Source organism: Sus scrofa, chromosome 13, assembly GCF_054392235.1.
Source record: "Sus scrofa isolate SSC_HxYL_T2T_F1_AM1 chromosome 13, Sscrofa_HxYL_maternal_Yorkshire_Landrace_v2.0, whole genome shotgun sequence".
In the NCBI taxonomy this organism is placed as follows: domain Eukaryota; kingdom Metazoa; phylum Chordata; class Mammalia; order Artiodactyla; family Suidae; genus Sus; species Sus scrofa.
Window position 1 is genome coordinate 102,997,365 of NC_139395.1, and position 24,815 is coordinate 103,022,179.

Consider the following 24,815-nt stretch of genomic DNA (forward strand, 5'->3'; position numbering starts at 1 on the left):
AGATAAATGACTCTCTGGCTCAGTACATATTGCCAAAAGGAGGAAAGAAAGAGAAACCAATTCTTAGTTACTGTGTAATCATGATAAAACTGATAATGACAATGACACTATCAGCTGTCTTTTATACTGGACTTACTAAACACCACATTTTGTCCTGAATGCTCTATATGCATAACCTGATTAAATTTTTCTGCTAGTCCTGGGAGGTGGACATTATTATCCCTGTTTTATAGATAGAGAAACCGAGGTTGAGAAAAATGAGGTAACTTGCTCAGGCAACAGAGGTGGCAAATGGCAGAGCTGAAGTTCAAAGTTCAAGTTTCCCTTATTTCCCAATCTCTCCCCTTAATCACTGCATTACTATCATCCTATCCTTGTGGTCAACCTCTCTAGCTATTTCAGGTCTGCTAGTTGATAACTTTGTTCTTTCTGCAATTCCTTAGGATACTGCTGGGTACAAACATTAATTGCAGCTTAGTAGAAGAACAGCCTTTCAGCACTGCAATTCATCAAAGAGAATTTTGTTAAGCTCTTATCGAAAGTCTAGAAATACAACTTTTTTCATGGCAATAGCTGCAACAATTCTAGAAACTTCTAGTGGAATATCAAATATGTGTCTGCTTCTTAAAAGTGTATGTGTGTGTGTATATAAAATATGTCATTGCAAGAATAAGATGAAGAAGTGGTAATGATTAAATGGTGGGTTTATGGAACTTGCAAACTGATGAGTTTCAAGAGTAACACCTACATCTCACCATCAGAGCAAGAAGTATGAGAGTTCCTGAATCTGAATGAAAAACGTAAAGGAATACATGATTCTTTTATTCTCTCAAAAAGCAAATATAATACAGGGAAGGAAGGATGGAAAAAAGCAGCTGCAAGCAAGCCAGGATTAAATGTCTGATCCACTACTTTGACAACTGTAAAAACATACTTGATCACTGATGTCATTCCTGGAAAGGCTGATATAATGCAATGGGTTTTCAGACAGCACAATCTCTTCATGCTTCTAGAGTTGCCATGTCTTGTTTATTTTCCTAGTAGAAACTTGCTGTCACGGTTTGTTTACATTTATGATCATGTATTAAATTGGTATATGTACAAATAAAACTTGGACCAGGTTTTAGCTAAATTTTGTTGAAGACAGTCACTGGAGTTTAGAGCTTCTTCTTTTTTTAAATCACAAAACTGAAGTTGGTGAGTGCTATCAACAGGAAGACAAGAAGGAAATTTCTACTTAATCATTTCAGGTATAAGGGTATATAAATAATGAAGTGAGTATATTTCTGCAAAGTTAATTTTCCCATACATATAACAGAATTTCAAAATATACTTTTGATTTTTTTTTTTTGCCTCAATGATTTAGTTCTGGGGAAAGATACCTGCTATCACAGTTATTGTGTGTCCTTAAGGCAGTACCTTAAATCACTGGGCCTATGCCTTCCCTTGTACTAGATGGAGATGAGATCAAGGTTGCAGTAAGAGTTCAAGGGAATATTTATGATGTATTGAACACAGTGCTTATACTAAGTATTGAATCAATGGTGGCCACGTTTTAGAGACTAGAAGCCTGGGAAATCAAGACATCAAGGGAAAAATGAAACAAAAAGATATTAGTAATAGAAAAGCCAAAGCAACAGATAAAAGGATGATTCAAAATGCCCAATACTGATTGAGGGAATAAAGATGTTAAAAGCCAAAATATGTAAAGATAAGTACAGTCAATGGTAAAGTTTGTCTATATCCTTACTAGTCTGACTTTTAGAATGGTGTTTTCATAAATAAGCACAATGGCCAAGAAGCGAAAGAAAAAAAAAATAGCAACAATATAAAACTTTGGGGAAATGAAACAAAATGAAGACAATTAGATTAAATGTGGAACTTTTGTCCAAGAGCATTTGAACAATGCAAGGAGAACAATATGATAAAACAAAAACCCTGGGAAGTCTAGAAAGGAAAACAAAAGAAAAATAAAGAAACATGGGAAAGACAGAAAAAAGCAAATAGAGAAGAAAGGGTTGAAGTGTATATATGTTCAAGCCAGCAGAACACACACAACTCTGCTTTTAATTTTGACAGCAAAAAGATATCTGAATTGAGCCGATTTACTAGAAGAAAAGGTCATACGTGATGTTACAAAGCAATGATTTTTTTTAAAAAATTCTCAAGTTAAAACAGAATGCTGTTTAAACATAATATATGTCTGTGTTTTAAAATACATATGGAATTCTGGGTTTAGGGCATGGAGAAATCACTTGATTTTATTATAAATTTACCCTTCTGTATATTAGAAGTGAGAAATTTTGATCATTTATTATTCATTCACCCAATCCAAAAAGACAAATTTTTCAAATTGCAGTTGAATCAACAGACATAGTAGAGATCTTATTTAGTGAAAAACCTCCATAAGTGTCATTCTGCTGAATGGATAAACAATAAGAGCAACAAAAATACTTCCATCCACACATCAAGCCATCTAAAAATTTTTTGAGGATTTAATCTGTGTCTCGCTTCTATAGCAAACGAACATATGTATCCCTACTACACATCTAAAGGCAAATAGACTTGTTCCTGTTTGCTTGTCCTTGCAAGGAAGCATTTGCTCACTATTATTTTGCTGTTGTTATTTTTTTTCCTTAATTCTCCAATTCACAAACCTCACCCTACCACCTTTTTTAGTTGTTAAATCCTTCTGTCCTTGTGGCTACGTCTCTATGCACCAGAGAAACGATCTCATTAACAAAGTAGTTCTGTGTGTCCTTAACACAGGCCCTAGACTGCAGCTGGAGGCAGCCAGCCCTCTGCTCAGCCCTGCCGTGCAGAGTGACACAGGCAGGCGACATCATCTGAGTACTAACTTCTCCTACATCCAGACAGACTGCAAGAACCATTTCTGAATCGTGGCACGACATAAGAGAAGCAAAGGTAATCCTTCTGTTTTTATATCCAGTTTTTGCAAAAATCAACTATTTCTATCTAGAAGGAACAACTGGGGGCCAGGGTAGGTTCAGTGTCAAGATCGATAAGCCAGGAAATAAATGCATCAGTCAGGTAGAAAATAAAGTGCCAACACAGAAAGAGAAGAACTTCTGATATATATTTTTTAAATGAGAGTTTCATGCAGAATGAATGAAGTGTTTTTAGAATCGATATAAAAAGGGGATGAGCTGGCGAAGGTTTTGTTACCTGGGAATTAAACTGCAGGCTAATATCTGGTAATAAGAGGAGGAGTTTTTGTCTTACTGGAATCTCCAAGTTGGAAAGGACTTCAGAGATAAGCCAGTCTGTCGTGAATGATCACATCTCATACTTTTCTTTTTTTAAAGGGGTAGCTGCAAAGTTCTGGATAAGACCTCTGCAGGCAACTGGAAGCACAGTGTACCCAGGTGGTGGGTCTCGTCTGTGGCAATATATTTTTCTGTCTGTCCAATTGAATATGGCTGTAAAGGGAATAAAACCCCATGTAATCTCCAGCAGTGACAATTTAATCAGTTGTGTAAGGGGAAGAAGCAGAGTCCCCTCATTTTCATATTTGCATATTTGATTTTTGCATTGGGGAATAGAGGTTATGTTTTTCTATTACTTCCCATTCAATTTTAATGCTTAAACCTTTTAGGAGCAATTTTTTTTCCAGTGGTAGGATATATTGAGTCAAACTGGTCAAAAAATAAGATTTAATTTCTGAAATAAAGCACTTGATGCATCATGCTTTGTGTAACGTTTTTCCCTACAAAGAATCTATGTGCCAAACATGGCTTGCATGCTCCCAGCTTCTGCCTGTGATGCATCCCCTATTAACATTCAGAGATCCACCCTGAAAATGAAGGCAACTGTTTGGAGAACAATGCAAAATGCTGAGAGCTATACCATAATATGTCCCCTTTTTTGTTAACATTTCTTAAAATGGTAAGTCTTAATAATAACCGCCTCTCTTTCTGAGAAAGGAGGGTTTCTAAAATATCTTATAGACATGGGAATCACTTTTTATGAGGTTATAGTGGAGCAATAAATACAGTTAAATTAGTAAAACTCCATTGTTTTTACAATTGATAGAATGATGTTATTGTCCATAATGTAGTAACAGATTAGGGAATAGATTTTAAGATAAATAAGATGAAAGTAATTTGAAGTCATCATCAATTACCCCCATGTGACTCCCATGAGTAAATTAAAAATCCACTCAGAATGGTGTTGGATTTGAATTACTAGAACAGGGATAGATGTTTTTTGTTGCTGTTGTTTTTAATGCATCGATGCACATAAACCTCTACTTGCAAAAGCCCCAGAAGTATATTGGGTAATTAAAAAAAAAAAGGCTTGTATTCTATTTGCTTAATGATTTAAAATTTCTCTACAAAAAGTGACCTCTGAAGCTAACATTTCTATGAAGAGAAAAAAAAATAATTTGATTCTATATAATTTTGTGAAAGGAGAGAAAGATTAAACAAAAGTTTTGAAATGTTACGTACATTAAATTTAATCTACATATGCATTCACATATACACACAATGTGTATATGTTGGTGTGTGTATAGATATATAAAAATGTGGCCTAAATAGTGCTAATCACATTCTATAAGAAACTACTAAAATTGGAATTCTGAAAAGATAAGCCATAGCATTATTTTAAAAAGCAAAGCACATTGTCTTTTAATTTATGTCCATGAAAAGCACACCAGTAGCAGTGTCTAGGCATGTGCAATCATTTGATAACAGGTATAAGATTCTTTTGGGGTGAGCAGAATTCACATTAGATTCAAAGTGATAATATGTTAAGTTTTGACATATTCTTGTTTATTTAAATCTGCATTCTGATGATCACCTTTCAAAGAGGTAACAAATATATGAATATGCGATCCAGTGATTATATATTCAAATTAATCCAGTTTCTTTGAATATGGTCCAATGATTGAATGAGCCTCCAAACACTGTCACTCCTCAGGGAAATACGCTGATGCACATTTTCTCAAAGCCTGGAGAAGACGAGTTCTGCCAAGGAATGCCTTGAAGCATGGAAACTCTGCTCTACCTAAACACAAGTCCTAGGCTTTAATCACAATGGCTAGGTTCACACTAAAGCAATTAACCATATGATTGCTTTCTCAGGAGCCCAACCTCATCAGTATCTTTCCTTCAGGCAAACTGACAAGGCTGGATGTAGTCAATGACTCAAGTAGATTTGATTACCTAAGAGGGACAAATCTCTGAATACGCAAATGCAGAGTAGGAATAGTCACTCTCAGTCTATTTTTTAGAAGTAGCCATTTCACAATCCACCTTTTACTTTTAAATGATGGAGGTAAAATGATTGTTCCACTAAACAAGAGTTGGCAAGTTTTAGAATGAAGATTGAGACCAAATAATCATGGCCTATTGTATAGTTGGTTGTTTTTTGTTTGTTTTGTTTGTTTTGGCAGGCACTAGGAATGGCCATGATAGCTCTCAAAATCTTAAAATAGTTACTTGAGAATTGGAGGGAGGCAAAAATCCTTAAGGAATGTAATTTGTAATTGAATAGCAGCTGTAGAGAAGGTTTGAAAGATGTGTGTGTGTGTAAGTATGTGTGTGTACACATACATGTGTAAATTCCTGTGTCGTTTTAGGTCTATTGTCACAAGTCAGTGCTAGACTTGGTGATATATCAAGTGTGAACCTGAAGCTTTCTAGCATCTTCTTCTTTGTATCCTATTTGGAAGTTTTTGCCAGCATAACAAATTTTTTTGGTTACTATCAACTGGAATGATTTTTTCAAAAATGAGGCACTAACAGATTTTAAATGTTTTTCCCACTTAAAAACTGGGTATGAATACAAGATCTGAGCAATATAAGTTTTCCAATGTGTTTGTAATTTCTTCGCACTTTTTAAAGATTATCCTAAATACTCCTTAAATGAAATTAAAATGCACTAGACAACAGGTAACATACCTCCCAACGATGCTAAGGATTTCATGCTTCCCATATATATTGGCCAGAAATCTGGGAGGTTATGTGGTCTGATGAGCCTCACTGGGGCTATATCCTATCCTGGAATGCCAGTGTACATACTGCTATGAAAAACTTGTTGAAATCATGAGACTGACTCTGAAAAAGATTTCCACAATTTGGAATTCATCAGTTGGTTTTATCACCTTCAGTGAAAGTACACCCATGGACTTGGGTCTTGATGATGTTAGAAGCCTCTTAAATAAAAGCACTTACACAAATAATAGGCAGATTGGACTTCCTGTTGTGGCTCAGTGGGTTAAGAACCCAACCAGTATCCATGAGGATGTGGGTTCGATCCCTGGCCTTGCTCAGTGTGTTATAGATCCAGTATTGCTGCACGTTGTGGCTTACACTGAAAATGCGGCTTGGATCCTGAGTTGCTGTGGATGTGGCATAGGCCGGCAGGTGGAGCTCCAATTTGACCTCTAGCCTGGGAACTTCCATAGCCTTAAAAAAAAAAAAGAGATTTTTTTTGTTGTTGTTGTTGTTAAGATGATTTGTCTTGCATCAAAGATTTTATCAAAGTTGGCAAAAAATTTTTTCCAAAGTCTGTAATTGTCCTGGCTCTTCCTATCCACAGCAGAATGTTCTGAGAATCTAGATGAGCCACGGAGTGTCTGGGGCACAGGAGGTAAAGTACCTAGGTATCTGAGGGAAAAAAAAATTTCTCTCACCGTCATTGAGAGAACAAACCAGATGGAGATCAAACAGACATGACCTTATAGTCTAGAGAACACAACCACCTATCTCTTTTTTCCCCTCTTTTTTCTGTTCTTAAAGAAAAATAGACATATATAAATAAATCTAGAGAAAGTAGTTACGAAAAAAAATTGGCAATATGGCATATAATTCCAGCCTGTTTGAGGGGCTGATGAAAAGGTAAATGTGTCTGTACCCTCCTTGCATTGGCCTCTGGATGAAGTAAAAGAGGCTGTGTCTCTCCACAACCCAGTGCTCACAGCCCATGCTCCTCCTTCAACCTATTCTGGGCGGTGGATTCCCCTGTGCTCTTTGTGCACTTTAAGTTTAATTTTGCATTTAAAAACTCAATTGGCTCATCTGTTAAGCATTAAGCAGCTCCCTTTTGAGCCACAGGGGGAGCCCTGGGAAAACCCACAGCTGCTGGAACATGGAAAATGGGTTTAAAAAAACAAAACCATTTTGAAACTTTAAAGCATTTTAGCAGCCGTGGATTTCCCAATTCTTACCCCCCAAATGGTTCATCTGTTTAACTTTTATCTGGTATTGGAACACACAAACCAGAGCATTAAATAGCCCTCAAATGACTTTTTGTTTAATACAAAATGAAAGCAAGAGCTAAAGCAAGCCATGTGGGAGGAACTTTCAGAGAGCTATGGCCTGAAATACCTGCAGGCATATTCTCCCTCCAGTTATAGAAACATTTCTGAAATGCAGCCATGCCCAATGGAACCACAACTTCCCTCTACTCACGTAAATGTGCCCCCCACACACAAAAAAGGGGGGAGAAAACACGTCCCAGACAAGTCCAACTTCCAGCCTATAAAATGACAATAAAATTGATGGAAAAGTTAATAGGCTGGGGATATTCATGAAATGCTCCATCAAGATTTTAAGTTTCATTATGATTTGTCATTGACTAAAAATTCATGTCTAATGACAGTTGGCTAGGCTATAGATAAACATAAATTATCATTATTATTCCAGGTTCCCCATTTATTCCCCTAACTAACCTGAAGTCTCCCTGTGGTAGAGTCCCAAAGCGTATGAGTGGTGGGCCTTGGAATGATGGTAAAACACTCCTACTAAAATAGAAATTTTTTTTTGGAAGGGTGGCAACTGTTAGCCTGTCGCCTGAAAAAATTTCTTCATTCCTGGGTGGAGTCTGCAAAGAGAAGTGCAGTGTAACCAAGAGATAGCGTGCATCACATATGCCCTGGAGCATGCGAGTGAGGAAAAAACCTATACAAGGGTCCCTCCTAAGGGCTAACCTGCGTTAAACAACAAGGCAACAGGCCCCAAACAGAGTCACTTATGCTAAGCTTCACGTCACCAAATAAAGACTTAATTATAGGTTTGTTCTCCCAGAAGTGGAATCTTAAACCAGTCAGGAATCTCCTGACCAGCACTAGTTAAATAATCCGCCGGATAGACCCCTGCTCTCCCCTCACGGAAAGTAATCTTGCAATAATCAACTGTTTTTTGTTTTTTGTTTTTTTTTTTTTTTTGCCTGGAATAACTTCCTTGTTTCTGCTCTCTCCTCTGCCTCCTACAAAAGTCTTTTTTTTTTTTTTTTCCCCCAGCTCCTCAGAACTTCTTTTTCTCTGTTACATTGGAGGCTGCCCAATTCTAATTGAATTTTGCTCCAATAAACTTTTCAATTTTTAATATGCCTCACTTTGCCTTTTGACACCCGATTGGAAGGAGAAAAGGGAAATTCATGTGGTAGAAGAGGAGTGCTTATAATGAAGTTGGAAAGACACAAAGGAAATTCATCTAATTGTTTAGTATGGCTCGGCCTTGATGAGAATCTCTGAATTCTTATAAAGAGTTCATGTGTTAACGCATAGGGAATATGATAGTCCAAAGCTGTCAGAGAAACCAAGTCCAAATATGATTCCTCTGAAAGCATTCATTCTATTGGTCAATGTCAGATTCAGGTGTAAAATTATGTGATTCCTGATTTTCAATCCAATTTTTATCTTGGGATATCTTCTTTGAGGTGTCAAAAATCGCTTGCTATGGGGATGGAGTGATTAGTTTGTGAGAATTTTCTACCTTGAACTTTTAAATAAACATTGGATTTTCAAAGTCCTCAATTTCAATTTTATTTCATAGTATTCTCTCTCCCTCTCTTTTTCTCTCTCTTTCTCTGTTTACCCCACCCTGTCTCGACTATATCCATGAATTTTTTAATATACCGATATGGCACAATTATAAGGGATTAAGTATAGTCTATATCATCTTAAAAGAGTAGGTATTAGGAAAGTGGTAAAGTAAAATTATAATGCAAAAGTAGTACATGGTACTCAAGCCAGATATATACACCAACACATTCCAAAATTATAAAGAATTTCAGTAATGTCTTCAATTTTAAAAGACCAGAAAAGAGGTCTACTTTCCTTATGATCAAACTCAAACCTTGAAGTTTCAAACCAAGTAGAGATTACTGAAAATAATACATCTGTATGTATAAAATTTGTGTACATATACATGTCCTTGTTCACATTACCTTCAAAATTTTTTCTCAGGGAAAACAAAGCTTTATTGAACATTGACTATGTATCAGGCACAGTACTAGTTGATTAATGTGATTTTATGTGTCCAGGAATAATGCTAGAGACCTATTTTTAGATGGTTTAATTACAAATGTCCACTTCCTTCTGCTTAGTCCATGTCCCTTGCACTCCACCTGCTGTTCCAAGTTTGGAGAACGGGTGTTCAAAGCTCAGACACTGATGGAAGGATTTAACTACTATGTCGATTAGATAATAAAAACAATAGTTTATAATCAGCTTGTCATCAGCTGTAGAGTTAAGTAGTACTATTCTTTGTAAGCAAATGAAACCCATTTTAATCTAACTGAAGCCAAGAATAGCATGTAGTGTGGCTCAGGGGAAAGTAGAGCTAGGCTCTAACAATGTTATCTGGACTCTGCCTCTTTCTCTTCATCTCTCATTTTAGCTCTTCTCTGGATTATGCTCATGTTCTGACTTCAGTGCAGAAACTTCCTCTGTATCATTGGGGTGGAGGGTGGAGGTGAGGTTGTGGCATGTTCAGCAGTTCCAGAGGGAAAGGTGACCTTGCTCTTCACTTTGGTAAAGGTTCTGACTTCCCTGGCTCAGGTAATATGTCTTCCTCCAGGACCAAGCAACATGGCCAGGGGCTGTGGCACAATTATTGTCAGGCCGGGGTCACCTGCATACTGCTCTGTACTATGAAGGATCCCCATGAGAATCAATTGGAATAGAAGCACAGAGAGGTAAATTAATTCACTCAAGATAACATAGCTAACATCTATCTAGTAGGGTTGTGATTCAAACCCAAGATATTTTGTTTCAGAATCAGTGCCAGTATACTTGACATTAAAATTACAACATGAGGGAGTTCCCATTGTGGTGCAGCAGAAACAAATCTGACTAGAAACCATGAGGTTGTGGGTTCGATCCTTGACCTCGCTCAGTGAGTTAAGGATCTGGTGTTTCCGTGAGCTGTGGTATAGGTCGCAGACATGGCTCGGATCTGGCATTTCTGTGACTGTAGCATAGGCCGGCAGCTGTAGCTCCAATTAGCCCCCTAGCCTGGGAACCTCCATATGCCGCGGGTGCAGCCCTATAAAGAAAAAAAGACAAAAAAAAATAATAATAAAAATATTGCAACATAAGAATCAGTGCCAATACATGATAGTAATATTGTAACATAAAGAGATGTTAGGAACATGAACATGCTATTCATGTTCCTAACATCATCTTTCTCCATTATTTTCTGTGTGATTTTGGTAGACCATCATACATCATATTTGGAATTTCCACAACAACCTTGAACTTTAAGGGGAGATGTGTCAAATGCTAAGGCAGGGAAATCACTAGTGTGTTGATGACCTTGACCTTTGAATTAACTGTCCTTAAAACTGTTACTTTCTCACTTCTTATATGAGATAATCCCTTGCTGCTTAGCCACTTTGGTTAGATATCCTGTTATTTATAACTGTACACGTTATAACTGGCACAGGACTATAAATTGTGTTATTTTTTCTTTTAACGGTTCATCGTGGATGAGACAAAGGCTTGTGGACAGCATTAAGGATGATAAGTGACTCTAAGAATAAGGAAGAAAATGTGTTTTGGAGGAGGAAGAGAAGATATGCAGCAGAGATCACAAGTTCTCTTTTGAATTTAGAGAAGCTATTTTTCCATCTAGATTGAAATATCAGCTAGAGGGTAAATATCTGAGTGCATCATTCAGAGATGGTATCTGTGCTGACACTGTATTTAGAAGTAATTTGCATTGAGACAATCCATACTGATATGGATTGTCCATATGATTTGAGAATGAGAATGTCCATATGATATGATATGAGAATGGAGTTTGAAGAAAAAGTCTAGCCATTGAGAATGTTTTCAAAATCTCTCTATCCCTTACTTATAAGGGTGTCATGTCAACAACTTTGAAGATATCCAAAAATCCAATTAATTGTTTTGTATATTTCATTTATTTTTATTTAAATATAATTGACATACAATATTATGTTAGTTTCAGGTGTACAACATGCTGTATATTGCATCCCCATGACTTCATTATTTTATAGCTGGAAGTTTGTACCTCTTATTCACCTTCACCTATTTCATCCAATCCTTCACCACTCTCCACTCTGGCAACTACCAGTTTATTCTCTGTATCTATAAGTTTGCTTCTGTTTTTTTTTTTTTTCTTTCTTTCTTTCTTTTGCTTTTTAGATTCCACATATAAGCAAAATCATATAGTATTGTCTTCCTCTGACTTATTTAATTTAACAGAAAACACTCTAGGTCCATCCAAGTTGTTGCAATTGGCTAGATTTCATTCTTTTTTTTTTTTTTAACACTGAGCAGTATTTCATTGTATTTATATATATATATAAAAACAATGAAATACTGTGTGTGTATATATATATATATATATATATATATAAAACACATATATATATAAAACACACACATCTTTATATATATATATAAAGATATATATATATAAAACACATCTTTATTCATTAATCTGTTGATGGATGCTGAGGTTGCTTCTTCCATATCTTAGCTATTGTAAATAATGCTGCCATGAAAACTGGGTTGCATATATCTTTTTGGATTATTGTTTTTGGTTCTTTTGATAGCCAGGAGTAGAATTGCTGGATCTTATGGTAGGTCTATTTTTAGTTTTTTGAGAAACTTCCATCCTGTTTTCCAGAGTGGCTGTACCAACAGTGTGCCAGCATTCCCTTTTCTCCACAACTTCACCAACATTTGTTATTTGTGTTCTCTTTGATGATAGCCATTTACATTTTACATTTAAAGCTGTTACTGATAGGTGTGTATTTATTGCCATTTTGTTAGTTGTTTTCTGGTTATTTCTGTTGCTGTTTTTTGTTCCTTTCTTCTTCTCTCTTGCCTTGTGATTTGATGACAAATTAGTGCTAGTGTTATGCTTTGTATTCCTTTCTCGTTATATTTTGCGTTTCTATTATCAGTTTTTGATTCATGATTACCATGAGGCTCTTGTATAATAACCTAAGTATATAGCAGTCTATTTTAAGTTGATGGTTACTTAAGTTTGAACACATCCTGAAAGCACAACATATGTACTCCTCTGCCTCCTCCTCCACTATGTTTTATTTTTTTAATGTTACATTTTATTTGTATATTTGTTGACTAATTATTGTAGATCTATATGATTTTACTAGTTTTATCTTTTTACCTTCATACCAACTATGTAGGTGGCTGTTCCATTATTTTTACCAAATATTTGCCTTTATTGGAAAGATCTTTTTCTTTAATAATTTTAATATTTCTAGTTATTATTTTTTCTTTTCTATTTAAAGAAGTCCCTTTAGGAGTTCCTATTGTAGCTAAGTGGGTTAAGAACCCAACTGGTACAATGAGGATGCAAATTCAATCCCTGGCCTTGCTCAGTGGGTTAAGGATTTGGAGTTGTGGTGAGTTGTGGTGTGGGTTGCAGACACGGCTCAGATCTGGCATTGCCATGGTTGTAGTATAGGCAGACAGCTGCAGCTCCAATTCAGTCCCTGGCCTGGGAACTTCCATATGTTGCATGTGTAGCCCTAAAAAGAAAAAGAAGAAGAAGTTCCTTTAACATCTCTTGTAAGGGTGGTTTAGTGGTGATGAACTCCTTTAGTTTTTGCTTGTCTAGGAAAGTCTTTATTTCTCCTTTAATTCTGAGTGATAACCTTGCTAGATAGAGTATTCTTGGTTGTAAGTTTTTTTTTTTTCCTTTTACCAATTTGAATATGTCACACCACTCCCTTCTGCACTATAGAGTTTCTGTTCAAAAGTCAGCCAATAGTCTTATGAGGGCTATATGTAACTTGGTTTTTCTTTTGCTGCTTTTAAAATTCTTTCTTGATATTTAATTTTGACATCATAACTATAAAGTATTTTAGTGTGGGTCTCTTTGAGTTCATCTTGTTTGGGACTTGCTGTACTTCCCGGACTTGAATGTCTGTTTCCTTCACCAACTTGAAAAAGAAGTTTTCAGTCATTTTGTCTTCAAATAGATTTGTTTTCTCTCTTCTCTTCTGGGATCTCTGTACTGTGAATGTCAGTGTGTTGGATGTTGTCCCAGACATCCCTTAAACCACCCTTTTTTTTTTGCTCTTGTGATTTGGCAATTGTCACTGGCCTATCTTCCACATCATTGGTCTGCTTTTCTATATCATTTAATTCTGCTAGTGGTTCCCTCTAGTATATTTTCATTTCAGTTATCATATACTTCATCTCTGAGTGGTTGTTTTTATATTTTCTGTCTCTTTTTTGAAGTTTTTATTGTGTTCCTCCATTACTCTCCTGAATTCAAGGAGCTTTTCTATAAGAAATATTTTGAGACATTTATCTGGAAGATTGTCTATTTCCATTTCATGCCATTATTTTTCTGAGGTTATGTCTTACTCTTTCATTTGGAACATATTTCTTTGTCTCTGCTTAACTCTCTGAATTTGTTTTAGGTATTAGGTGTATCAGCTACAGTTCCTGGTTTTAAAGGTGTAGCTTTGTGTGGAAGGTGTTCTATGGGGCCCATTTTCCCAGCTGTGTGCTCCAGGAGTGTCCTTTGTGTGAGCTGCATGGCTGGACAGCAAATGCTGGGGACATACTAGTGTATGGGGTTGGCCTCTGGTACAATTAGCTGAAAGGCTGTCACAACCATCAGAGGCACTCTGGTACGTGGGGTCAGACCCCAGGAAGGGGCAAATTTGCAGGGATGTCAGTGCCAGACAAGTGCCTCACCAAAACTGGTGGAGTTGGGGGGTAGGTTTCTTCAGTGCTGAGTGAGGAATGGGAGGAATGGGAGGGCTACTTTGGAGGGACTCCAGGCCTAACCAAAGGTATCTATCATGACTGGTGGGGTAGAGGGTTGCTTTGGAGAAGCTTCAGTGATGGCCAAGGGTACCCACTGGGACTAGCAGGGCAGAGAGGCGACACTTTGGGGGACTGCCTATAAGGTCAGGCCCCTAGGTGACCCTAGAGAGAGTAAGTGGTGCTAGTCAGTTAGATGGAGAGAGTCAGAAATGGTACCTGCTAGCATCAGGTCAGCTAGGTAGAAGGTGAGACGTTCCCCCAAAGAAATGTGCCTTCCAGCTCCTTCGTTTCATAGCCAGAGAAAATTCCAATGAATCCCTTCCCCTCAGCATCTTCCCTAAAATTAGTCAATGTATCTCCTTCACCTATGACCCATGTGTTTCTTAGACTACCTTTTCTGCATTGGGACCAGACTGAGTGAGGTTTTGCACTAGCCTCTTATAAGCAGAGTCTGGGTTTCCTATAGCCCACCAGCTAGCTCTCCCAGACACAAGCTTCCTTATTTTCAAAGTCAGATGTTATAGGGCCTTGTCTTCCCAGTGCTAGCTCCCCACGCTAGGCAGCCTGATGTGGAGTTTAGAGTCCTCACTCCTCAGGGGTGACCTCTGAGGTTGTCATACCCCACCCACCAGCGGGTGACACACTGAGGACATGAGTCCTGGCCAGATGACATCTCTCAAACTCCTACCTATCTCAGTGTGGCTATTTTTTTCTTTTTATAGCTACACTTGTGGCTTGTAGAAGTCCCCAGGCTAGGGGTCAAATTGGTGCTGCAGTTTCAGGCCTATATATCTGTGACCTAAACCACAGCTTGCAGCAACACCAGATCCCTAACTCACTGAGCCAGGCCAGGGATCATACACGTATCCTCAGGGAGACTATGTCAGGTTCTTAACCCACCGAGCCACAATAGGAATTCCTGGTTTTTATTTTTATCTTTAGTTGTAGAAAATATTTTTGTTTGTCTTCAGATTGTTCTCAGATATAGTCTCTCTACAGGTAATTGGACTTTTGGTGTGACCATGGGAGGAGGTCAGCCCGGGATTTTCCTGCCCTACCATCTTTTCCTGTACCTCCAGTTAATAATTAAATATTCACTAAAATTCTTTTTAATCCTGCCCCATTTCAATAAGCTTACACCTGCTCCACAGCCTCTTTCTTAAAACATTTCAGTAGTTTTCCATCTCCCTCAGAGTTAAAAATCTTGAAACAAGAGATAAAGCCATTTTGTTTATAAAGAATATATTTGGCTTTTCTCTTCCATTTCTGTCTGTCCACACTATTATATAAATACCACTTCTTTCTTCTGTACTATTACATCTATTTTAGTGAGTCTACCTATTGTCTTTCTCCTCTTTTATAGAGTATATGTCTCAAAATCCCAGGGGACAGTAAAGTAGAAGAATTAGAATTTCTCAGATTGGGAGAAAGGCCCTAGAAGGGGGAGGTTTGTAGGGAGTATATGAAATTAATCATTTTTTGTCCCCTCATGTAGGGCTTTGATGCCCAATGTGAGCGCATTTCAGGAAGGAGGATAGGTCCTTCTCAGTTGAATGCTGCTGAGAGAAGCATTGCAAAATGGCCTTTGGATTTGGTGACTTTAGTCAGTTACTTGGTCAGTGTGATTCTGATAGAACTAGACTGAAGTGGGTTAAGGAAGTAGAAGAAGGTGAGAAATGAAGTGAGAATAATGGCCTCCCAGTATAAAATTTTGGCTGTGTAGAAGAAAAGAGAGTTGGGCAGAAGCTGTGGGTGCTGTGGAGATGGGACAAGGCTGGCTGTTGTTCTGAAATGGAGAAAAAGAGAGAATTCTCAGTGTATGTTCCCAGAAGAAGCAGCAGGGGATAGAATCTAAAGCACAGGCAGAGGCATTAACCTTGGACTATTTGAAGACACATTCTGGACCAAAACAGGAGAGAAGGAAAAAAGCTTAGATGTTACGCTTGCTGTTTATTTAGAAACCTAAGAATGTTCCAGTTCATTTGGATTATTTCATGTTACTGTAACATTTTTCCCCCTTATATCTGTTCTTACATATTTGAAAATCTTGATCTATGATGAAAAAGAAAGGGCGGTCATTCTAATATTTTTACATGACATGGAAAATAATAGTTCAACTAACTATTTGTTATAATAATAAAGACCAGAAGCAAAAACCAAAGGCCGGGATCCTAGAGTCTTTCATGTTGACCTCTGTTCTATTATGAACTTTAAAATCTGTTTTACATTAGACACTGCAGGAAATAGAAGAAGAGAACATGGGAAAGGAATATATCCTGCTAAGATTGCCTAGATCCAGGGAGATTGGTGATGTTACCAAAGAGAAACAAACAGCAGTTGACAAGGGTTTTCAATATGAGTAAAAATGCTTTGATGTCAGATGATTTTTTAAAAGAGAATGAAAAATGCATACTTTAGTAAGAAAATATTGAAACAAAACTCAGGTTGACCAAAGTTGTGTCCAAGAAGGAAAGATGCAAGGAAATGAGTAGTGGTAAAGCCACAGAGTGCAAGAAGTCTTTCATGGTGATCCTTTCAACTCATGGGGAAATTTCCTTGGTTATATGAAATTTTTAACGAAACATTCTTTTAAAAAAAGTATGCTAAATTTAGAGGAATATACTTTAATTATGATCAATTATTCAGGGTCCACTTTTGGGTGGATATTCTATATTTCATTAAGTAAATATTCCCCTTTTATTTTGTGAAACATTTTTGCATATTATTATGTTTTTTCTAGTTTCTGTCCCCCGCCCCCCGCTCCACTCCTGTCATTGCTTTCAAAACTGTTTTTATGATATTATTTACCCTTTCCTGACAAGGTTAAAAGTACTGATAATTGACAACTAGTTTCATGGATGTGGTATGGTAATAATTACAGTAGTGAGTAAACAACTGTAGAACTACAATGTCAGCAGAACCTATTTGCATGAACCAACATTTAACACACACTAGTGAAAATGATTCCCTCATGTGATGCTACATTCAACATAAGGGTTATATCTGGGAAGTCAAAAGACATGCCTAAAGTAATTTACTCCACACAATACGTAGTTGTGGTTTGCATAACCCTAATCTTCCTTCTTTAGCAGGAAAGGACAAAGGAAGTGAGAAGGGGCACATATGCATATATTTTTGTTGCCCATCTAGCAACAAACACTACCATGCCATTCAAGATTTATTTCAAGGCTTATGACTCCTATGGGGTCTTTCTGAACCTCCTTGCCCTTGGTAGAACTTATTTCTCCCTTCCTTGCATTTCCAATCTGAGGACAGGAAAAAAGAGAATAAACCCAAACCACCCCACTTATTATTAATTAAGTGATTTATTTTCTTTATGTATAATTCTTAAATATATTCCCATTTTATTTCTATGGCAAGATAAGACTCATTTTTTTTCTGCTTTGCATTGTCATAACAGTCAATGTTATATTGGAAGAAATTCATAACAGTAGTAATCAAAAACTGAATAGAGTATGACTGGATATTTAAACTTGTGAATAAGACACAATTAAATCAACATAAAATAGAGCTAACCCTAAAATTTAAAAGTCAAATTTACATTCATCTCAAAGTAGTGCACATTAGTTTTGCTTTCTTAAAATCATTCAAAATTTTCTGCTAAGAGTAAAAAAGGAAGAAGATGAAGTATTTATTTATTATTTATTGAATAGATTCAAATCTTAAAAAAATTCAGACGCTGAGCTGGTTTTGAAGAATAATCATCTTTCATATTAGAAAAGTTTAAATTGCCAGTTTAAGTCTGTTCAAAATATTTTTATTGCATTCTTAGTAATTTCCCATGGAAGCATTTCTAAAGCCTCAGCAAAACATTTACAATTTTATAAAACCTTTTAAATTAATTTATAACTTAGCTATGAGCTTCTTTTTGGGAGACTCAAAACAGTGGGTGACCTTATATCCATAATGTGTATGCTTAAATGTTTTATTACAGCAGAGTGAATTAGGATAGAATTACTTAACTTGAGATACCAACATTTCATTTAACTGCAGTCTGCTTGGTGTTTTACTTAAACCAATTTAATTCCATTTTATACAATTGCAAGGTCACGTTTCTGTACTCTGTTTTGTTTTATTTTCAACTGTAGAATGGCTTCAGGTAGGGAATATGAGAAAACTGACCAAATTTAATAAGTCTCTTGGCATTGTATCCCATCAGATGTTTAAAGGATCAATGTTTTCTCATAATCTTGATTAGTGAGATATAATGTATACCTGATGTCACATCCTCTTAGCCCATATTTTTTGAATCTCAATTGTTACTACGACAACCATATGCAGGTGTAACTGGACAGCACATTGCTATAGCCCAGCCTGTACCTGTCTTTTACTTTCTGTCCCAGAACATCTTTATTTGCACTTAATTTCAGTTCTATATGTATTTTAACAAATATTTTAAGAGCTATGTATTTTCCTCTGTGTAGCCTTTCAATCACATTCACATGATGAACCAAATAGTGTTCTCATTGCTCATTTCAAGTTAGAATTTAATTTTAGCTTTGATTTCCCAAGTTAACCCAGGGGTTACATAGAGAAGTCTTCTTCATGTCTAAATATCTGCCTTTATTTTTATAGTTTATTTCCTAAAATGTAGCCCGAGTAATTTCTAATTTGGAGTCCTTGTTAAGATTTTCTTTGTGTAAAATGTTACATGGTCTTTTTATAAAAAAAAGGAATTTCCACAGAAACCAAAAAAGTTTTTTGTAACAAAATTTTATATTGGAACTCTTTCTACCTCAGATTTGGCTGAGGTCACATACACACAAAATCGGTGACAAATATTCTCACATTCTACTGTGATGGGCTGAGCCAAATTACGTAAATTCTGCAAAGGAGGGCCAGAAAGTCAGCTTTGTAATCTTTGCCCATCCACCACCTCCAGCCTATGTAAACTGCACACTCAGACTTCTGCCAGATGTAGGTTGGCTGCTGAGGAAGAACCACTCCTTCACTTTAAGTCTCCCGTGGAAGAAATTTTACTGAGACCACTCAGCTTGATAGGTGTCCCCTAGAATTATTAGAGAAATTTGAAGGGTGCAAGTTGGGAGAAGGTCCTTGTGCCTTCAGACTAGAGAGCCATGGTGGGTGGGAAGAACATGCCCACTGACTAAGGGCCAAAGATGTGCATGTCTCATTGTCAAAGCTACTTTGGAGGGGAGTGGCCTAAGACTGACATTGACCTTGTGGCATTCACTCCACTAACTGTCATAACATGGGAGAACTGATCAGAGGTCCCCTTTCCAAACTAATTATATTTCCAACAGGATTGTAAACTGAAAAAGGTTATATGTAAAATTGTCCAATCAATCCAGACTAAATATTCCCATTAATGCACATAGTACACACATACTACACATACTACTTTGTGCTAGTGGAAAGAGTTCCTCTAACCTCCAGGGTGTTGTCTTCTCTTCTCTGAACCAACTGAGGCCATCACTGTGGTTGGATCCTGCACAATGACATCAGATTGAGGCCCAGATTTCTGGTCAGAGTCTTCAAGTGGAAGGGGAGTAGAGGAGCAATCAGGACCCTGCAAGAGAAGAAAATGCCTTGGTACTGTGAAATATTAGGGTTTTTCTCCAAAAAAAAAAAAAAAAAAAAAACCATAGGAGTTTAGGACATGCCACCCCAAAATATGCCACTTTGGTATATTGATTATTTTGAGTAGTAGACACTTGAAAAACAGCAAATTCAGGGAGAATCTTTCTCTCCGAATTCCCCCTATTTGCCAAAAGACTAATCCTCCGAAAGGAATTCAGTTGTCATTGATCCCTCTCAGGGAATTTCATCAACCAGTAAAGATTCATTTCTCTGGGTATCTCCCATGTATACAGGAGGTATATATGTTCATAATCTTCCATTTGTTTGTCCTTAGCAATATTTATTTCATTACAGAAAGTCTTAGCCAAGACCTCAGAGGGTAGTGGTAATGGTTATTTTTCTCCTCTATTGGTGTAAATAAAGTTTTATTGGGACACAGACATACCCATTCATTATTGTATTATTTTTGACAGGTTTCACATTACAGCAGAGAGTTACTGACAGAATCTAAAATGTTTCCTATAAAGCCCTTTGCAGAAAATCTTTGCTACCTTTGATATTTATCTTTCTAAATTTTAGTCATCTGATCACTGTTTTCTCCCACTATGACTGTAAAATTGTCAGCTTCCCCTGCTGTTTGAATCAGTAACATTACTTGTAGTTGCCAAGGGGGAGAGGGGTGGAAGTGGGATGGACTGGGAGTTTGGGGTTAGTCGATACAAACTATTACATTTAGAATGGATAAGCAATGAGTTCCTCCTGTATAGCACTGGGAACTACATCCAATCACTTGTGATGGAACATGATGGAAGATAATATGAGAAAAAGAATGTGTGTGTGTGTGTGTGTGTGTGTGTGTGTGTGTATGACGGGGTTACTTGGCTGTACAGCAGAAATTGACAATATTGTAAATCAACTATATACATTTTTTTAAAAAAAGAAAATTTCCAAATCCGTATAGCAAAATTTCATGACTTTTATATATTTTATTGACTCATAACTTTATCAGTAACCAATATACCTCTTTTCCTTTTTAATGAACTTCTCCTTGAATTCTCTTTTGCCCAATCCCAACATTAGTATAACTGCTTTCTTTGAGTTAGCATCTGCCTAGTTCTCGACTACTATCAACGGATTTTCTGTCTTTCTACAACATTTATTTTTAGATATTTATCTTTTTTAAAAAGTTTATGACTCCATTTTTTAACCTTTGACTTGGAGAGTTTATTCTATTTTTCATAGATCGTAATGCTTGATTTTTCTTTGCCATATCACTTTGTTTTATACCACATATACTCCTCTGCTCTTGTTGAGTTTTCCTCAATTTCTTTTAATTTGATCCACCAAAATCATTTGTTGTTGGGTTTTTTTCAGTGTTCATGGTGAAACATTTTATGAATCTCTGCATGTAGGAAAACTATTTATTTTGATCTTTCACTTGAATGTCTCCCCATCTCAACCATGTTTCTTTAAACCTGTTAACGCCTCTGTAAATAGCCTATTAAACTTTCATCAATGACAAAGAGTGTGCTGACTGTTTTCTGCCAGAATCCTGAATGTAACAAATTTTATATCTTAAAAAAAACCAGAGATTATAATGAGAATCATTTAATAAACTCTCTGAACAGTAATTAATGTCCAGAAACTATATATATATATATATATATAAACACACATGTGCACACATAGGTTTCACACACAGACCAAAAAAAAAAAATGCTTGTAGTACTTAAGTTGGTTGACAAAACCTCTAACTAACTTAAGGAATAAATTAGTCATAAAAAGAAAGGGACTTAGATGAAGAAAAGTATAAAGTTAAGGAGATAAATAAGCAAACAAATTTTACTGATGGACAAGAAACATGACTGAAAAAAACAAAACACACTCCTGTATCCTATATGGTGTGTCTGTTAGGATGCATTTGGTTGCAAATAAGAGAAAATGAATCTCAGACTGGCTGCAACAATACAGGATACTGCTTCTCAGAATGTGGCCAGTGAGTATGCTGCCTTAGTGTCTCCTGAGATCTTGTTAGAAATGCAAATTCCACAGACTTAGCCCAGAACTACTGAATCAGAATCTTGGGAGGGAGGGCAGAAACCTCTGTTTCAACAAGATTTTTATGTGACTCTTTTTCATGCGGAAGTCTAAGATGCATAGGTAAAGGAAATTTGTATTTGTTTTTGCTTCCTTTTTTGTTTTTTCTGTTTTTGACCTCCCCACGGCACATGGAGTTTCCAGGACAGGGATCAGATCCAAGCCGCCATTGCAACCTATGCAGCAGCTGCAGTGCCAGATCCTTTAACCCACAGTGCCTGCCAGAGATGGAACCTGCATAGCATCCTGGGGCTAAAGAGACACTGCTGATCCTATTGCGCCACAGGAGGAACTCCGATGTATTAGATTATGAAGTGAAAGTTTAGATGGGGATTCTGTGAACCAATATATCGTTTTGCTTTTCTATTCTGCCTTCAACTTGACAGTTTGATCCTCATTCTGTTCCCTCTGGGGACCTTTAAGCACTGACAACAATGTCCAGGCTATAGTTTTCCTAAATGGCTTGAGGAAGACAGATAGAGTAGGTTATATATGGGAGCTCTGTTATAGGAATAAGGAAAGATCTTTCTCCTTATGCCTCATCGCCCAGTTTGGGTCACAGGACTGTCCATAAACAGGAGCCAGGAGATGGGATAATGTTGATCACTCTGTGTCATCTGCCCCTACCCTAGAAACGCAGAAAGATTTAGCATTTTTCTAAGCTGATGGGTTACATGGTGGACATATGAATACTTGCAATCAAATGAGTTCAAACCATGAGAAGAAGTAATAAATGATGGGAAAACAACCACAGTGTCAACTCTATGTCATTAAAACCTCTATCTTCCAAATGATCATATAAAATTAATTTAAAAAGTCTTCCAGAATACCTATTTAAAAAGGTTAAGTCTATCTTAAAATTTTAATAGAAAACTGCCCAACATTTTTTGTTTGCTATTTTTCCTTTTGGGGTTTTACCTGCGGCATATGGTTCCCAGGCTCAGGGTCAAATGGGAGCTATAGCTGCCAGCCTACACCACAGCCACAGCAATACGGGATCCAAGCCACATCTGTGAACTACACCACAGCTTATGGCAATGCTGGATCCTTAACCGACTGAGCAAGGCTAGGGATCAAACTCATGTCCTAGTCAGGATACTAGTCAGGTTCATTACTGCTGAGCCACTAGGGGAACTCCTGCCCAACAGTCCTTAAAATAGATAACTAATGAAGGAGGACCCACTCAAAATTTGAAACATACTGCAAAGCTTTACTTATAAATATTATATATTTATAAAATCTACTGAAACAAGAATAGACAAATGGATTAATTGAATTAAATAAAAATCCAAAATGTACACATGAGAACTTAATATTTAATAAAGATTGCGTTTCTTTCCATTGTTTATTTGATAATTACATTTGGCATAATTAGCAACCCATCTACATAAAAGCAGTAATATCATTTTGTTATATCACTTGCAAAAGTAAATTCTAGAGGATTTCCCTTGCGATGAAGCAAGTTAAGGGTCCAGAGTTGTCACTGCAATGGCTTGGGTCACTGTTGTGGTATGGTTTCAATCCCTGGCCCAGGAATGTCTGCATGCCCTTGCACAGCCAATAAATAAATAAATGAGTAAATTCTAGATGGATTTAAGATATAAATATAAAATACACAAAATATTTGCAAATCAATTGGGAGAATATTTGTATGACCATGTTGGAAGAATAAGGGGAGACTCAAAAGCAATAAAGGAAATATCACTGGAAAAGATTGAGAGCTGACTGCAAAGAAATTTAATATAGCATACAAAGAAAATTATAAACAAAGTCTAAGAACAGATTAGACTGAGAGAAAATTTTGTAATACATACAGCAGCAACAGCAAAAATAGTTGATAAGAAGACGTAAAAACTGCCAGTGATGTAAACCAGTAAGTCACAAAGAAGATGCCTGTGAAAATGGACATTAATATATGAAAAGATGTTCACCTTCACTAGTAATCAGGAAAAAAATGGAAACACTAGTGACATATTACTTTTATTAATCCATGATGTTGGCAAAAATATGTATATGTATGTGTATTTAATATATAATGCCCTGTGCCAATGAGAATGTGAGGAAATGGGATTATTCATGCTGGCAAAAGCATGAAATACTATGACTCCTTTGGAACAGATATTAAAATTGAAAAAAAAATATATACACATATATATACCCTTTAACCAAATAATCTCAATTTGGAGACTCTATCAAACAGAAATAAAAGCACAGATAGATAAGGAATATGTTCATTGCAGCATTATTTGAGTGGCAAAATAAATCAACAAACTATATTGTCAATTAAGAGGAGAAAAGTTGAATAAGTTAAGATACACTCATGCTGTGAAATGCTATGTAACCATAAAAAAGGAATGAGCTTATTCATTATTCATTCAACAAACACTTAACATATACCTACAATGCTCATGCCCTATTTTAAATGTTGTCATTAAAGCAAATTCTGAAGAAAACTGTGTCTTTGGTGACTCATATACTAGGGAAGATGATAAATAAATAAGTAAAAAAAAATAAGAATTTCAGAGAGAAATTATATACTAAGAATAAAAGAAGGTGATATGATAGAAAATGATAGATAAGGAGGTAAATGGAGAGTTGAACTGAAAAGACAGCCTCATGAAAAGAATGGAAAAACTGTTTTAAGCCAAGTGAATGTTTTCCTTAAATCATTATCAATGGATCCAGAGGGACATTTGTATTACACTAAAAAAGAAAAATTACAGAAAAATATAGCATAGTGTGGTGATTCCATTTTTGTTTGAAAAAATTAGGAAAAATCACTCTTCAGGTATATATGTGTATCTTTTTTTAAAGTGACTGTATTGAAAACAGAAGAATATATCATGTTAATACTAGCTGGCCTAGGTGATAGTGTTGGGGTGCTGAGATATAAAGATAGTTGCCTTTTTTATTTGTAGATGTTTGGTTTTGGCTCATAACAGCAAGCAGATTTTGACTTCATAGTTTGGAGTAAAAATTATAATCAAGATTTTCAAATTGCTTAAAAAAATTTTAGTATGTGGATAACATCAACTTTGCCATTCATTTTTTTGACAATGAAAACTATATCCTTGTTTCTTTGGTTATTTTCTCCATCCCCACTGTTCCCTTCACCATTTTTTTTTCT

General features: G+C 36.3%; 2 long non-coding RNA genes across 17 annotated transcripts in view; one reads left to right on the top strand and one right to left on the bottom strand.

The window, feature by feature from the left end:
- Positions 1 to 24,815, top strand: part of LOC106505376 (uncharacterized) — a 675,862-nt gene that overhangs the window by 456,003 nt on the left and 195,044 nt on the right. For 14 of the 16 annotated variants that reach the window (XR_014824140.1, XR_014824144.1, XR_014824146.1 and 11 more), the window contains 2 exons: positions 2,770 to 2,925; positions 3,327 to 8,777. This is a non-coding gene — a long non-coding RNA (uncharacterized LOC106505376). Of the gene's footprint in view, positions 1 to 2,769; positions 2,926 to 3,326; positions 8,778 to 24,815 lie in introns of those variants that run through there. The other 2 variants (XR_014824148.1, XR_014824149.1) reach the window with 2 other exon arrangements.
- The window catches only part of LOC106505379 (uncharacterized), a 916,097-nt gene that overhangs the window by 5,603 nt on the left and 885,679 nt on the right, over positions 1 to 24,815 (bottom strand). Inside the window, exon 9 of the long non-coding RNA XR_014824119.1 lies at positions 19,442 to 19,580. This is a non-coding gene — a long non-coding RNA (uncharacterized LOC106505379). The remainder of the gene's footprint in view (positions 1 to 19,441; positions 19,581 to 24,815) is intronic.